Source organism: Mesoplodon mirus, assembly GCF_964341445.2.
Source record: "Mesoplodon mirus genome assembly, chromosome: 17".
NCBI classification, from domain to species: domain Eukaryota; kingdom Metazoa; phylum Chordata; class Mammalia; order Artiodactyla; family Ziphiidae; genus Mesoplodon; species Mesoplodon mirus.
Genome location: NC_138993.1, coordinates 23,676,242 through 23,694,224, shown reverse-complemented (window position 1 = coordinate 23,694,224; position 17,983 = coordinate 23,676,242). Strand labels below are relative to the sequence as shown.

General features: G+C 39.2%; 1 protein-coding gene across 1 annotated transcript in view; it reads right to left on the bottom strand.

Annotated features, from left to right (window-relative positions):
• The window catches only part of LOC309792628 (uncharacterized protein), a gene marked incomplete at its 5' end in the record, with an annotated part of 112,236 nt that overhangs the window by 46,491 nt on the left and 47,762 nt on the right, over positions 1–17,983 (bottom strand). Inside the window, one exon of the mRNA XM_082602357.1 lies at positions 17,758–17,845. The remainder of the gene's footprint in view (positions 1–17,757; positions 17,846–17,983) is intronic.

Here is a 17,983-nt window from a genome sequence, read left to right as displayed (position 1 = left end):
ACCCCAACCAGGTGGAAGAAGTTAACTATATGCTGACCCAGGCACATAGACCCAGACTGGTTGGGACCAGAAGGTTGATGATGTTGACTCCCGGTTACCTCATCACCAACCAATCAGAAGAATGTCCATGAGATGATCAAGCACCCCACAACCCTCTCCTTCACCCTGTCTTTAAAAGCCATCAGGGAGTTCAGATCTTTTGAGCACTAGCTGCCTAGACTCCTTGCTTGGCACCAGCAATAAATGCTGCACTTTCCTTCACCACAACCCAGTGTCACTACATTGGCTTTACTGCACACGGTCAAGCAGACCCAAGTTTGGTTCAGTAACATCACTCCCACCTTAGAGTATCAGCTCGACCAGGACAGAGCTGGTGTCTTTTTCACTGTGTGTTCCCATTCTTCACACAGTGCCTGGAAAATAGGTAAATAAATACTGAATGAACGAGTGAATGAATGGAATGAATGAGTGAATGAATTCTTACTCTGACCATTTGGTGAATAGTTACTTTATACGCTACCTCCAATTCCACTTCCACCCTGAAGTCTGGAATTGAATTGAAGGCTGGTGGGTGGAGAATTTGGTCTCCATGTTCCCTAGACAACATGAAGCTGTTTGACTTAACCATCCATCCACAGTCCACCTGGATGAGAAAAAACACCTTGCTGGGTAGTTTTTCTTTTCCTGGAGGTTTTCAGCACAGTTTGTGGCACATTTTATCAAGTCTAGACACATTTTTTTTCTCCATGTGCTGTGGAGTCTCAGTCCCTGTAACATAAACCTCTTTAATCTTTCTGGTGGAATTTGATAGCAGTCATATAAAATCCCTCTCCTCATCTGCTAATAGCAATTTATGGACACTTACTATGAGCAATATACATTGCAAAAGACTAGAAAACTCACCCTCTGGTTATGATTCAGCACTGTAACGTGATAGCTGGGAAACTAGACTGATAGTTTAATCAGTGGTATGTGATCCTTATTTGTGGTTGGCTGCCTCATCAATTTTCATTTGGGAATTGAAATGGACTCTGAGGCAGATATGGCATTAATTATGGGGGAAACTGGTTGCAATATGCCTTGAAGTAAAACCCTTCTGATGGGAATCTGAGATTGAAAGAAAGCCAAATTATAAAAGGATGATTTACTGGAAAAGGCAAATGTATGCATTACCGTCACTGCTTAGCAAAGAAAAAGGAACTGATAAACAAGAAAGACTGTGGATTGGCTGAAAAGTGAAAAAAATCCCTGGGTCTAACTCACTTAAAAAAGATTTATTCTTATGCTGAATGCATTATATTTCCCCAGATACATACGACATTTTCCAAGAGTGCACTTCAATTAAAAGACAAGCAAGCATTAATAACAGTTGGCAGGGTCCCTATTTTCTTCTAGATTGAAATATATTTTACTTAGAACTGAATAGGGACCAACTAGGGACACCAAAGTTAAAATTCATTTTACCACTTATGGTATCTGCTGTGTATCAATTTTCTTCTTATAATATCACATGTTTTTTTTTCCCTGAAGATTTCAAACACCTTCTTAGATAATATCTTCTTTCTCCTATCACCAAATATTGATGAAGTAACATATAGAGGCAAAATCATAGTTGAATGACTATCCCCAATTTAATATGAGAAAACTAAGATATGGGGACCTTAAGTCAGTACAGTTTTCAAAGCAATATATTCTTTTTTACTAGGTATATAACAGAGTGAGTTATTAAAAAACTTTTTGAGAATTAATACCTCTTCCTTCATTGTACCCAGGAAAAGGAGAGCAGCACTGTATTTTTAAAAGCTGGGACATGTTCACTCATACCCAGTGTTGAGCAGAAGTGAGAAGCCTCTGTGTTGCAGGCAAAGAGCAACACAATACAGTGGTTAGGGACAGGGACTGGAGTCAGGCCATCCACACGCAAATTCTGCCTCTGCTACTTACCAGCTGAGTGACTTGAGCCCTGGCCTCTATGCCTGTGTTTCCTCATCTGTATGACTGCTATAGCATAAAAGAGTTCCTTATTATCCTAAGAATTAAGTTGGGTCCCTTCTTTAAAGGGAGGAGTTGCAGGAACAATTTGAATTGGACAACGTAGAAGTTTCTGGACCCCAAAGAAGGGTAAGAGTTCTGAGACCAAGTGCAGGTTTCCACTGGAGAGGGGAGACCAGGTAGTGCCCAGATGGGAGACTGAAGTACACCGAACCTGGGACTCTGCCCCTTGGTCAGGAGACCAGGGACCAAGAATTCCGTGGGCAAGTCCATGGACATGGCAGGTATCTCTAAGTCAGCCTGGAACTGAGGGCTCACCAACATATTTGTAGTTAAGGTATTTTTACTGTGTGTTCCCTTTCTTCATACAGTGCCTGGAAAATAGGTAAAAAAGTATTGAGTTAAATGGGCTGCTCCTCTAACTAGGGTGCTTGAAGACAGAACAGAAGATTTTTTTTTTTAAGAATGTAGCATAGCAAGAAAAGGAGACAGAAATAGGGAGGAGAGAGTGGATCAGAGGCATGGAGGGCAGACTGAAAAAACGTCTACGTTCAAAAGAACCAGAAATAATTTGAAATAGGCAATAGGTGAAGAAATAATGGATGAGAACTTTCTAGAATTAATGAAAGATATAGATTCTTAAATTCAGGAAATATTACTAATCCTATACAGGACAGAAAAAAAGAAATCTACACCTTGACTTATCAGAGTTAACTGCAGATTACCAAAGACAAAGGGAAAAATTTTTTAAGTAGCCAAAGAGAAGACAAATCATCTTCATAAGAGCAACAATTAATCTGACAGCTGACTTCTCAACAGCAAGACTGGAAACCAGAAGACAAAACAATAATACCATCAAAGTACCAAGAAAAAAAATCTGTCAGACAAATATGGTACCTAGCTAAGCAAACTTTTTTTTAAATCAAAATAAGTAATTTCCAGGCCCCCCAAAAAACTGAGAGAGAGAGAGAACTTACTGTTACCAAGCCCTCAATAAAGGAGGGTTATACTGAAGATTATACTTAGGAAGAAGGAACATGTTCCTAGATGAAAGGTCTACTATGCAAAAGAAATGTTGACAAAATATCAGTAAGCGTATGAATGAATCTAAACAATCATTAATTGTGTAAAATGATAAGGAAATGGCTAACAAAGGATTAAAAATTTAAATTAAATATTGGACAGCAACAACTTTTAAGTAGAGAAACACCAGCTTGACTATCTCTGATGATTCCCTATTTTATTTCACTGGGCTTGCACTATACATATAGTACAACTTGGCAACTACTAACTTCTTTATGATACATCATTTTCCTCTCTAGGAATATTGCATACCTTTTCAGTTGTTCAAGTCACCATTTTTATGTCCCTCAAGTGTCTTATAAAGTTTTCTTTGTATAGAAATTGTACATTTCTTCTTGAGTTCATTCTTGGAAATTTATCTTGTTATTGCTTTATAAATGAGATCTTCCATGATTATCTAATTGGTTTTTGTCTGTATATATCAAAGTTAATTATTTATGTATAATTTTGTAGTAGTCATCTTCCTGAATTAGCTTATTGCTTATAGTAACTTTTCCACTGATCATTGGTTTCACAAGTTTAAAAATCACATTGTATGCAAAGATTTTTAAATTAATTAATTAATTAATTAATTTATTTATTTATTTATTTTTTGGCTGTGTTGGGTCTTCGTTTCTGTGCGAGGGCTTTCTCTAGTTGCGGCGAGCGGGGGCCATTCTTCATCACGGTGCACATGCCTCTCACTGTCATGGCCTCTCTTGTTGCGGAGCACAGGCTACAGACGCGCGGGCTCAGTAGTTGTGGCTCATGGGCCTAGTTGCTCCGTGGCATGTGGGATCTTCCCAGACCAGGGCCCGAACTCGTGTCCCCTGCATTGGCAGGCAGATTTTCAACTACTGCACCACCAGGGAAGCCCTCGTATGCAAAGATTTTACTTCCTCTTTTTCCATGTGATTTCCCTTGCCTATTTGCATTACCTAAGTACATCAGTCTAAACAGTGTTAAATAATAGCAGTGTTTGTGGTCATTCTCTTGTTTCTAACTTTAATGGAAATGTTATTTCTGGTGTTTGTCCACTAAGTGTGATGCTGTTTTGTGGACTGAGAAAGGAATTTTTTACCGTGTTAAAGAAGAATCCATATATTCCTATTTAATTAATTTTAATAGATGTCAAACTTTATCAAATGCCTTTTTAGTACCCATAAAAATTATCATAGCATTTTTCCAATGTACAACTATTAATATGATGAAATACATTATGATGTATTTCTATAACAAATCAACTATATATCACCCAAATACAGTCACATGGTCATGGCGTATTATCTTCTAAGGTGCTACTGGATTCTGTTTAATTTTCATTTTATTTAGGTTAATTGTCTCACTATTAAAATGAAAATTTGTGACTGTTTTTGTGCAATCTTTTTCAGTATTTGGTGACAATGTTATATTTGCTTCATAAAAAAAATCCTTTGGAGAATTTCTTTATTTTTCTATGTTCTACAAAGTTGAAATTGCATAGGAATTATCTTCAACACCAGATAACATCTTTTTCTATGAAGGAAGAACTTTCCTATCCCTTGCTTCTTTTTTCTGCCCCCAACTTCAACTCTGGAGGAGACTAAATGGGATAGAATGAAGGGGATGTGTGAAGATTAAGCACGAAGTGGAAAATATAGAAGTTGATATGCTCTCCTCTCCTCTCCTTAGCTTCCTATTCCAGTATTAAGTTGGGGGAGAGGAAAATCTCAAACTTCAAATGAAGTTTGGAGTTTTTATTATTAAACTGGGCTGTACCTTTAAATTGCTGAAATGAGATTATTCTTATGACTTGAAGTGACTGAGGACTTTTGATAATCTAAGCGCTACTAGAAAAATCTATGAGACTTAAGAAAGCACAGTGAGTTGGTCTGAAGGGCCACAGGAGGAAACAAAGTTATTTTATGACTGCACCCTATTAAGTCCATCTTTTGCTATGTGGCAGTTACACCTGCCTAGGACACTATAAAGAAGGATGAATAAAAGCATCCCAGGCTGTTTAAAGAGTACAAAAATGAAAAAAAAAATCTTAACTTCCTCCCAGTGGCTATCCAACACAGAGCTCTTTCCTCCACCTTCATTTAAAAATTTTAAATCCTACCTAGAAGAGACTCTTCTATTTCAGAAAGATTTTTGGCCAACATCATCTCTGCCAAAACAGATAACCATCCAGGCTCCCAAGAGTCAGAAAGAAATGGTTGGTGGAGAGAACATATTTGTCAAAGTGGTGTCACCATATGACCTAGGAGTGAAGACATCCCTCCCAGAGTGGCTTGATGTAAAAGCAAAACAACTTGGCTCCTTCTTCTATTGCTCTCTGATATTTATAATTCAGCTACATCTCCTGAGGAGTAACCAGAACCACAAAGCAATAATTCTCTGCTCTCTGCAATTACTAAGGAGGAGACATTTGATAATTCAATATCTACAGGTATCTAGGAGAGTTAGCTGTGCAATAGCCTTCTCCCAGATATTGACAAAGCTGGTGCTTCTGCCTCCTTCAGGGGTTTGCTCCAATGTTACTTTCTCAAAAAGGCCTCATCTGAACACTGTATCTAAAATTCTCAACCCTCAACAGGTCCTATCTCTTTTCACTGCTATCTTTTTTATTTATCTGTAATATTACATACTTTACTTATTTATCTTGTCTTCACCAGTAGACTCCATAAGGGCAGGAATTTTTGCCTAGTTTGCTCACTGTTGAATCCTCAGTACCTAGAACAGTGTGTGGTAGATGGTAGGCATACTTGCTCAATAAATAAATGAATGAATTGAAGAACTGAAAACATAGTAAGAGTCCATTAATGGTGACGTAAAAAAAAAATTATAGTAGATCCATAGAAGGGCAGTATAGAATAAGGACTCTAAAGTCAGATTACCTGGAATAAAATTTTGTCTCTGACACTTGCTATCTTTGTGTTATTGGGAAACTTACCTAATCTCTTAGTGCCTCAGTTTTCTCATCACCAAAATGGGGATTCTAAAAGTACCCATTCCTTAGGATTGGCATAAGTATTAATGAGATAATCGTATTAAATGCTTAGCACAGTTCTTGCCATACAGCAAATAGAGAAATAATGTTAACTCTTATTATTACAATGGAATACCATGCAACCATTAAAAGCATGAGGCTGATTTACATATATGGACATGGCAAGATCATAGATGTTAAAGAAAAAAAGGTACCCCAAAACAAATATGTATAGTATGATCTCACCTATGTGTTCTTAAAAAACCCCTGTATGTGTTATATGTGCATAGATTAAAATATATGAAAGAAATCAAACCAGACTTCTATCAGTGGTTGCCTATAATGAAAATGATACGGATGTCTGTGAAGGGGACTTTAACTTTCTGCTCTCCGGGGCAAGCATCTCTGCACTGTTTGAATTGTGTGATTGAATTATTTACAATGGTCACAAATTTATTCCGAGTTCCTGGTATATAAGACTTTAAAAATGGGATGAAGGATTCCTTCTTTGCCTGCCTGCTGAGCCTGCCTTCTGAGACAATTGTCCAGATCTGTAAGGTATGGTTTTAAGGGTGTTAGAAAAGATCTCTGGTTAGACTTTTTATCAAAGTATATTAATCTTTTAAAATTCATTCCCCTGTTGATAAGCAAATATTTAAGTCCCTTTCTACGATGTGTATTTTTCCCAAGAATAAAATCAGATTTGTGTGAGAGTAAAGAATAGGTTTTTTCAAACTATACTCACTGTCTCCCTCCTCTCCAAGAAGATTCTGAATCACTCTCTTAGATGCCATGCCCCTTTGTTTCTCTTCCTAAAATGTAACCTAGAAACGTAAATCAGTCTTAAATGTCTCATTTTCACCTCAACGTCACAAATGCCTGATCAATGAGAGCAGAACATCTTCTCGAAGTAGCAGGTCTGCTGTGACTACCTTCTTTCCTGTTGATAATGAATAACCCTCCCTTGTTCAAAGAACTCGAGTCTTTTCTGACTCTTCTTTTCTCTCATTTCTCACATTTGATCCATTTTTAATCATCAGAAAGTCAACAAATGTTTTTTGAGAACTTACTGTGTGCCAGGCACATTCCTTGGGGTTGTAGAGACACAAGAGTAAATGGCCTTTGTCTTTGAGGTGCTCACAGTCTAGTGGGGAAATAGACATGTAAGCAAACAACACATTCTACAAAGTGTTATGGAAACACAAAAGAACAGCCACTTTCCCCCGATAACATCTCTTGTATTCATTCCTTCTGCTGCCTCGCTTGTCAAAGTCTTTCACCTGCAATGGTTCCCTAACTCATCTCTCTATTTTCAGTATCTCCCATTCTAATCCATTCTATACAAGGCAGCTCAATGAACCTTCTCAGATCATCATTTTTAGTTTACTCCATGATTTTACTTTTCTCCAATGCTCAAAAATCTTCTTAGTTTCTCATTACCAATACTACAACATACAAAATACATTACTTCGGGGTCAAGGCTAGTACACAGTATACTCTCAATAAGTAGCTGATGAATGAATAAATGTATGTTGGATGAGTGAATCTGGACTGAATCTCCCTATTAAGACTTTTATTTTACAATCATATGGCTCTAATCATACTACTTTATCCACATGGATACAAATCTTGTCCTAAAGGCACATTAGCACGTTCCTGCCTCTGTCCCACACTAGTTCCACTCTTTCTGTGTCCCTGGGAAGCCCCTTCCAAGTTCCTCCTAACTGCCAACATGCGCAAGCTCAGCTCTGGACCCACCTCTTCGGTGGAGTCTTCCCCAAACACCAGCCTCTTCCAAAACTCCTTGTTTGAGCCACTCATTTGCTGCTTTGGAATATGCTACTGGGAATTGGTATCTTTTGATAAATATGCCCTGTCTCTCCAAATAGGATCCCCATAATTTATCAGCTTCTCTAAAACTGGAACTATAATTGTTAGCTCTCATATAATAATTACTTAGAGGGCTGAAACAATTTGGGAGAAAACAACATTTCTTCCCAATAGATGAGAATGACACGTTCCCAGGTCTACCTCCACTGCAGACTGAACAAGGGATCTGACAGGAAATGATGAGTCAGCAGCCTTCGTGAACATGGTGATGAACTGGGGACATATTGATCAACATCTTCTTTCCCATCAACACGACAGAATTACAAACCTATTTCCAGGGACAGCTCCATCAATCCCACCAGCTGTCACTGGGTATTTCATCATTTATTTGGTTTGATTATTAAAGATTCAGTCATGCTTAAATTGGGAAGTGGGAGAAAAGGACTAAGAGCCCTCCTGGGCTCTGTGCTACATTGAAAAGCATCTCCCTGATACAACTCTCTGTGACCTGCAAGCTCTGGAGAAGAGTCAAGCGGTGAAATCCATGTTTTTATTCACATTTTTATTCTCATTCCACAGCATCATCGTCTACTCCACTCCAAAATTCAGGAGCCACAGGGCATAGAAATGACCTGTTTAACTTGTAACTACGAAGAAACTGAGAAGGGCCCGATCCACAGGCAAATTGAGTTTTCCCAACGTCACCACCCATGCAGATGCGAAGCCCTCCCTGGCCAACTCCACGGCCACTCTGTATCACAGCGCTCTCGGTTCATCCTAGCAGGACACCTAATGTGGTGGATTCACACTGCCTATGCCTGTGCACCCCAAAGAGAATAGATCAGGAATGGAATTCCTCAAGATCCGGGCTTTATCCTTGTAATTTCAGTCCTCAGAAGAGTGTCCAGCAAAGAGTAGGCCTGTAATGTTTGACCTGAACAAAAACTAATGACATGATTTTCCACTTCCGACTATCCTAATCCCATTTCAGAAAACAGAGGCTGCATGCTGCATCTTGCCACAGGACAGCAGGGTGCACACTGCAGCTATACTGGTCTAAATGGAATTTTGAAGATCTTTCTTACTACCTATTGTATAACACATTGAATTAATCCTCACAGTAACCTGTGAATTTGGTACTATTATTCCCATTTTACAAGTGAAATAATGGACTAAGAGAAGTCCGGAGTAGTAGGCAGAATAATAACCTTCCAAAGATATTAATTACTAATCCCTGGAATCTATAAACATTACCTTATAAGGAAAAAGGATCTTTGCAGATACCACTAAATTAAGGATTTTGAGATGAAGAGATTATCCAGTGGCCCCTAAATGTAATCACAAGGGTCCTCATGGGAAGCAGAGGGAGATTTCACACACACACACACACACACACACACACACACATATACACACACACGAGGAAGCAATGTGACTACAGAGGCAGAAATTGGAGTGATGTAGCCACAAACCAAGAAATACCAGCAGCCGCCGGAGGCAGAAGAGGCAAGGAACAGAATTCCCTAGAGCTCCCAGGGGAGTGCAGCCCTGGTGACACCTTGATTTGGAGCCAGTGGAACTGATTTTGGACTTCTAGCTCACAGAACTGTAGAAGAATAAACCTCTGTTGTTTTGAGCCACAGAGCTTATGGTAATTTATTATAGCACAGGAAACTAACACATTGCATAATTGGCTTAGAGTCAAATAAGAGGTTCAGCCAGGATTCAAATCGAGGTTCTCTGACTTTAAAGCCCAAACCTGTTTCCCTGTATCTCATGCCAGGGATGCTCGGAATGTGACCCAATCCCAGACTATGACTAGGAGTTTTGGGACGTGATAGTAGCTTTCCAGCCTTCCAAAGTGGAAAGGGTGGCTGACTCCTTCACATGGAACATATCTTTATGTGACATGCCCAGTACTATACTGAAGTATATATGTATATACTTTTAATACTGACAACCTTAGGAATTAGGTGCAATTGTTATACCCATTATAAATGAAAACATGAAGGTACAGAGAGGAGGGTAAATTATTTACCCAAGGTCACACACACTTTAGGAGGTTATCTGCATATCTAATAATAAATATGGCAGGATATTTTTAAAGTTTTAACTGTGTTCAATCCCCTTCCCACATCAACTCTCCCCCTCCCCAGAATTTCTTCAAACATTCCACAGGGTGTCTCTCCTGACTCAAGCAAGGCATTATGAATCACCTTAGGAGTATTAAAGCGAAGAATGGAGTCAAATATTTTTCTCCTGTTTGACAAGTTGAAATGCAGGTACCAGATGGTACAAATTAGGAAAAATAGAGGGTCTTTGGTCCGCTATGTCATTCAGTCCAGAAAACAATTTCATGGCTGGGAAGGAGTGAGGTGAGATCTCATGGGTGGGAATGGAGGGCCATTGAGAGGCTGCCCAGCTTTGCCCCCCGGAGCTTCAAGACGGCAGCGACAGCACTCAGGCCACAGCAGTCTGGGTGCTCCCCACTGGCTGACAAGCAGGAGTTAAACTCGCTTCTCCATTCCCTTAAACCCATTTCATGTGGACAGTCACCTCCCCTCCCCTTCGATGGCTTGGGTCACCCACACAAGTAACCATAAACACCTGGAAAGGAAGATAGGGCCCTGACACCTGGAGGGAGAGGGCAGTGGGGTAGGGAGAGCCCCGAGGACTGAACCGAAGTATTTTTGTGGTCTCCCCTGATACTCCCTGACTCCTCTCACCTCCACTCCCTCCATTATGGCAATCAGCAACCAACCCATTAAACTAAGAATACGTCCAATGGACTCACTGCACACCATAAACTGTGGAAGAACCTGACTCAGTGGGAGTCCTCTGTGGGGAATCTGTCACAGAATGTGATACTGACTTGTGGTCAATGCCTTCTATTTCTCTAAAGTACTCAGAGATTGTGATACTCGTTCCGTTGTTTAATCATACAGCATATTGTGGGGCTTCTCGGGTCATTTTGCAGCTATTTCTCTTCCCCCTCACTCCTCTCTGACAAATGATTCATTAGCAAACCAATCGCAGGCATGGAGCAATGCACACCTTTAGCCTCCCTTCCGTTTACTCCACCAACGACAAGGGTCCCTTCCATTTAACCCAGTGCCAGGCCTAGCAACAATCTAAGAGCTGGAAAGGGCAAAGCACCAATTACAGTACGTAAGGCTGGGTCTGCTGGGGGAGGACGAAATAGCAAGTTTGACTTTTAGACTTATGTTAACATGGAGGTCAGCAGCATTCACTTAGTCAAAGCCCTTTTCTGAACCATCTCAAAGAATTAACATCTCCTGCCATAAGCAAACTCGGATCCTTTTTTCAATCTACAAAACCAGACTCAAAGCATTTATATATTTACTTCTAAAATGTTTTTTAAAAATTGTATTTAATGGAGATATTTGAGGGACTCCAAAAAAAAGGTAAATGGCATAATATTCCATGGGAGGAAAACACTGAGCAACCAAGATATCTATGATCGATTGATAGAGATTTATTTATATTTATATTTTTACATATACATATATATATATATATATATATATATATATATATATATATATAAAACTGAAACCTCAATTTGGTTAGTGTGGAATGGTGTTTACAATATATTCTTCTATTTACCACTATCCCACAAATATCTTGACCAATTTTCTATTGTATATTATACGTGCAGCCCCAGACCAGGTACCAGGGAGAATAAAATTTGAGTCACTGACTTTCTAGAGGCAACTAGTTCTCATTCTAATGCCCACCCAAGGGGAATCTGCCCTGCCATAGTCACTCACATCTTCTCCTTAGATATCCTTTGCACATTTGATCATTCCAGCTCACAGGCAAGGCCCCTAAAATGACCATCTCTGTCCTTTGGGACAACACAGCTTACAGCGCATGGGAATCACTAAAGTCTGAGTTAATCTGTAGGAATGTCCTTGAGAAGAAACCACAAGCAGCAAATAGCAGTGTCGGTCTCTCCCACTCTCACCATGAGAACATTCTTGCTCCTCTTTAAAACCCTCCCAGCTAGCTTTTTAAAAGTCTCTTCTACAGTGCTTTGGATGAGTCACTCTTGTAATTCTTATTACCATTATTTAATATTTACTAAGTGTCCATATCATATGAGATCATGAAGTTGCTTGACACGTATATATTTGGCAGAAATAGTCCTAGTGTATTTAGTCATTGCCAATGATCTTCCAGTGTTGGAAACACCACAGAGGAAATGTGTACTTGACCTGAACTCTTGAGTGTCAATTCTTTTAAGTGTAAACGGAACAGAAACCCTCCAACAGAGAAGCATTTGCAAACAGGATATCAAGTAAGAACACAAGCGGCAGATGGGGCTTGAGAGCCATGAATGAAAAACCCAGGATGCATCCAAACTCTGTAAATCATTATTGACTGAGCTCCATGCCATCTTAATGACTTTTACTACCTCTTGGTTCCAATTCGAAGTGCATATTAAAGCAAGCAACTTTGCAAAGACCAGAGGGGCTAGAATAGTAAACTACCCGTAGCTTAGTAATCATTATGCATTAATTATTCAGGAGCTGGAGCTACTCTTTGCAAACATTAAAACCAGTGACAGCAAAGAAATATGCTTCCATGTGGAAAATGGAAAAGAGTACTAGTGCTGTTTGGGGTTGATGCTGGCATGATATTTAGCAGAGCAAAGCATGACAAGTTTAGTAGATAAATAACGTGATGTAGTATCATGCAAACTATTAGCAATGTATTGGAAGGCTCAAGTATTCCCTACAGGGCATTTACATTTGGATTTGTTATGATTGCAATATCTGCACAGTGATGTATTATGTGTTTTATTCTCTTTATTTTATGTGTTCATTACTTTGTGTATTAGAATGCAATAAAGAAAGCTGAAGCAATAAAGAACGACTGATAATAATAATTCTGCAAAGATTCAACTTCCTTTCTAAAGCAGTTCCAGAGTCAGAAGAACCAATAGCATCCAATCATCTGTTCCTTTGTTAAGATTTTATCCTCCTTTCTGGTAAAGGAATTGTAATTGGTTTGGAAACAGCTTTCGGTGACAGCTGGCCCTGTGTGGTAAAGGAGGAGGAAAGTAGGGGAGACTGTGTTTCATTTAGATGCTGAATCCCGCATGCAGCTCCATTCTCTGCTTCTCTCTTTTCTTTCATATTCTGCAACTTAAATTTATCAGACGTCCTCTTTGAAACAAAAAATAAATAATTCTCCAGTATCTGTACCGTTGCATTCTCTCACTCTGACAGCTTATTCTATGTTCTAAAGTTTGTTTCAACCTCTTCTCAAGGGTCTCTCTGTAGTAGCTCTAAAACTGGGATCATTGGAGTCAGGAACTTAACAGATGTTAAGATGTGTGTTGGGTAGGGGAGGAGTCCCCACCTAAGTTTAAAATGAGCTTCAGAGAATTAGATATGGCTGAGCATTTGCGAAGAACTGGTGACAGGTCTATAAGGAGTAGATTTTTCACAGTGGTTTTCTTTGGGGAACACAGTTTATTTGTGGGCATCCAAGGAAGTGATCAGACTGGAAATATAGACTAGTGTTTGGGGTGTTGGAGAGAGGAGCTGCACACGGAAATTGAATGAGAAGGACTTTGGAGACCCAGGAGAGTAATAGTGTTGCTTGGGTGGAAAAAATACAACACTGAGTCAGAGCAAACAGTATCCTCTCACTTCTATACCCAGCACAGACTGGCTCCAACCCAGTCAGGATGCCTGGCAACACAGCATCACCCCCGGCTCCTCAAGGGTTTGCAGCTCTGAAAGTACAGAGAGAGAGCATCTAGTCCTGGTCATGGAGATCAACACCTGCAGGGAGGCCACCAGCCTTGGATTCATGGAGAGGCATAGCCTAATGACTCCAAAAGTGACACACATCAACCAGTAGCACGGCGCAAAGAAGGAGCATTGAGGACACCTGGGAGGCCCATCTCAAAACCTCCCAGAAACACTGAGGGAAAATTCTGCAGGAAATTAAGGTCTTGTATTATGTCTGTATGGGCATGAGTTAGTGAAATTTGGGTTATAAACATGAAGCGGCTTTATTTGTACCCATAAACAGATGAGTCTTTGGGGAAATTTAGGTTATGTATGAAGTAAAGGGAAAATTACATTTGTGATTGCAAAGGGCAGGCAGTCACTCTAAGGATAGGATTTTCTAAAAGGTCCAAGCAATATAAACAACCCACAGTTAACCACACTCAGGGCACAGAGTCAGGTCAGGCCAGGGAGCCCTCACATATAGGGGAGTCATTGCAGAGGATGACAGAAAGGATAGGGATGCCTAGGGATCACATCAAACCTAGAACAGTACCTATAAAACACTGGTCACAAAAGAAATCACAGAGAAAGCTTGTTAAAGTTCAGATTACAGGGCCCCACTCCCCAGAGGTCCTGATTCAGTCAACTCAGATATTTCACAAGCTTCCCTCCCAATATAATCTTCTTTTTTTTTTTTTTTTTTGCGGTACGCGGGCCTCTCACTGTTGTGGCCTCTCCCGTTGCAGAGCACAGGCTCCGGATGCGCAGGCTCAGCAGCCATGGCTCACGGGCCCAGACGCTCTGAGGCATGTGGGATCTTCCCATACTGGGACACAAACCCGTGTCCCCTGCATCGGCAGGCAGACTCTCAATCACTGCGCCACCAGGGAAGCCCCCAATATAATCTTGACAGAAGTGGTCTTCAAACTACTCCTGGATAAACATCATGACAGGAGTATCTGTTAAGGCCATAGTCTGCATTGTGAACCTAGAGGTAGGCCAATGTCAATGGAATCACCAAGACTGTACCCACCCAGAAGGAATAGAACCCTGTGTAAGGCAGAGAGTAAAGTGAAGAAGACAGCATGGAATGCTGTGACCAGACACAGGGTCAGAAAACAGGAAGCCAAGAGAAGCAGAGAGAAGACTGAAGTGTGGAACAGGGCCATGGACAGACAGGATTGTAGGTCACAACTTTTACATGGTGCCCCTGGCCCAATGTCAGAGGGCCTCATGTTGGGCTAGACAGTGGTGGAAAACCTTCAAGAGATAACTATATCTGATCAGTTATTTTGAGCGTTTTTGTAGTCATTGTGTGGCATGTGGTAGGCATGTTTTTAGGGACACCAAGTTGATTTCTTAAATACATTTCTCTTAACTAGTAGACTCATTTGCTGTTGAGTTGTAGGTATTAGTTTGCAGATCTGATTTTTGAGAAGCTCTTTATTTCTTCATAGATGTTCATCCTCAGAAGTTACTTTGTCAGGCAACCTGCAAGAGGATGTGCTTTGGAGGCAGAAAGACTGGAATTCTAATTCAGACTCTCTCCACATACTGGGTGACACTGAGCAAGTTATCTGACCTCTTGGGGCATCAGTTGTCTGTTCTAAAAAATGGGGGTGCTTGTACCTAGCTTTGCATGGATTAAATAAAATAAAATATATAAAATAAAATAAGTTATGAGGCATTCCTCACAGTGCTTGGGATTTAATAGGCACTGAATAAATGGCAACCATTACTATTATTACCAGACTAGTCTATAGCCTTGAATAGCTCATCTTTCTAAAACTGTGGTTAGCAGATTATTACACTTTTCCAAATTTTAAGTAAAAACTGAACTATTTTTTACATTACTTCAGCATAAACATTTACTCATGTTTCTGTTACATTAAAATAGGATATATGATTAACGTGAGTTTTACAGAAACGTTAACACTTGTAGAAGGTTATTCTTTTTTTCAAATGTTTAATCTAATCCTGGTTTTTCTTAGACTTAAGCAGAATATGCTTTTTATACAGGTAATCTTACATTCACATACGCCTGTTTTCTGTGCATCCCCTAGATACAGATGGCTACTTGAGAACAGCAGGCCCATATAGACCACCTTAGGGTCACAGAATCTCCCTGTCTCCTTGCTGTCATTTCTTACTACTAGTCCTCTTTATCTTCTCCATTACTTACTTAAGTCTAAGTCCCACCAGCAGCAATTTTATTCTTTTTCCACCCCAGAACTAATTAGGAGCAAGGTGGGAAATGACAAAAGCATGGTAGTAAACTAGAAAAGGAAAGTTAATCTTTATGCAGCTACTCTTTGCGGCTTTTACTGTACTGCAACATCTTATAGTTTATGGCGTACTAGAATATGATTGGTAAATTCCATAAAATGATGAATTTATAATGTGCTTTGAAAGCACAGAGAAAGAAACAACTATAGGAAGTAGGTTCTGTATGGCTTCAAAGAGGAAGTGATATTTAATTAGGGTCTTGAGATTATAGAGGTATTCATACTGCATTTTAGGCAGTATGAATAGCATGTGCAAAGAAAGTAAGAACAAATACCAAGTGGTTAGAACTCCATGTGTGTGTGTGTGTGTGTGTGGAGGTGGTGATGGCGGATTGAAGTTGAGAACAGAATGCAGGTTGGGATTGGACTGGACTGGGAATAGCTTTTAGTCCAAGCTATAGAGTGAGCACTTTATCCATAAGATTCAACCGGCTTAAAAAAATTATTCCAATGGCAATATGTGTGTAAAGTTGTACAGAACAAGAATAAAAGAGAGGAGACAGTTAAAAGCCTACTGCAATATCTTTTAACTATTGATACATCTCACAGACTCTTCCCATACTAATACAAAGTAGAGGTGATCCTACAATAGAAGAAAAGGAACATCAACAATCAGCATCCTGTTTTGGTAATATAGATTATCAGTGAATCAGAGTGACACTCAGCCTTTGTTTATGCCCAAATTTCATTTAAGATCTAGAACTGCAATATACACACTACTATATATAAAATAAATAACCAATGAGGACCTATTGTATAGCACAGGGAACTATACTCAATATTTTATAATAACCTATAAGGGAAAAGAATCTGAAAAAATAGATATATATGTACGTATAACTGAATCACTTTGTTGTATACCTGAAACTAACACAACATTGTAAATCAACTAGACTTCAATTAAATAAATAATAAAAATTTTAAAAAAGATCTACAACTGCAGATTCTGCTCACTTAAGAGGTATTTTATGTTTAAAATAAGTACATTTCATTTGAAAATGGATTTTTCAGCTTACTTTATCAAAGATGTTAGTCACCTAGACCTACAAAACTAGGGTTCTGAAGCCAGCTTCAATGTGGTTCTCACTGTATGTTCAAGCTACTTAGAGCTCTTATCAGAAGCTCCACATCACCATAAAGGGGTTACAGTTTAGACAAGGAGACATAGCACTAGATCTACAAAGCTGCTGCTGTGACCTAAGGCAGAAGAAATGATTACCTTGAAATTTCATAGAATCCATAAACAAAATCAGACTGTTTACATTTAGTCTTCAGTCCCCCCAAAATAGTTGCAGTTGCCTCCCTACCCCTTAATCACACAATCTCTATACTTTTAGACAATTAATGAGCAAATTTTTCATTCAACCAAATCACTGTTTGCCTTCAAATCCTAAACTTATTACCAAAACTAGCTTCAGTGACCCTGAGAAAAATTCTCAAGAAATTCTTGCCAAGTGAATTTTTAAACAATAAAACAGAATACTTTAAACAGAGAGAAATTTTACTTTGATCTCCTTTGTGAATCACTGAAATGAACATAGGCTTAGGTCTTCTCATTGTCAGGCTTGTTCAATAATATTCTTCATATCTCTCTACTTATCAAGAAAACTGACAAAATCACCATCCATTTCTGTTCCAAATTATGGTTTTATGAAACTTTCATTTCATCATGGGTGAAATACCATGACTAATAAAAAAAATGACTATGTGTTTAAATGCTGCTTATACTGTAGCAAACATCATCACTTTCTGATAAGTAAATTCCATCAAAGAAACAAGGACAAAGCAAAAAGTTGTTTACTTTCAAAACTCTAATCAATCTTTTTTTAAAGACAATAAAATTTCTGACCTCAGCACTCTTTACTGGCTTTTCCTGAAGTCCTCTTCTTCCTTTGATCTTCTTTCTTATCTTCGGTTCCACCGGAGATGACTCTATCCTGAAGACAAGATGGAAGCATGAAAAGATTAGGGACTTGGACTCCAATTCCAGAAGATCTTGGTTCAAATCTAATCTTTGCCACACAAATGCTTTGTGACCTAGAGCCAGGTAATTAACCATTCTGGCTCAGTTTCCT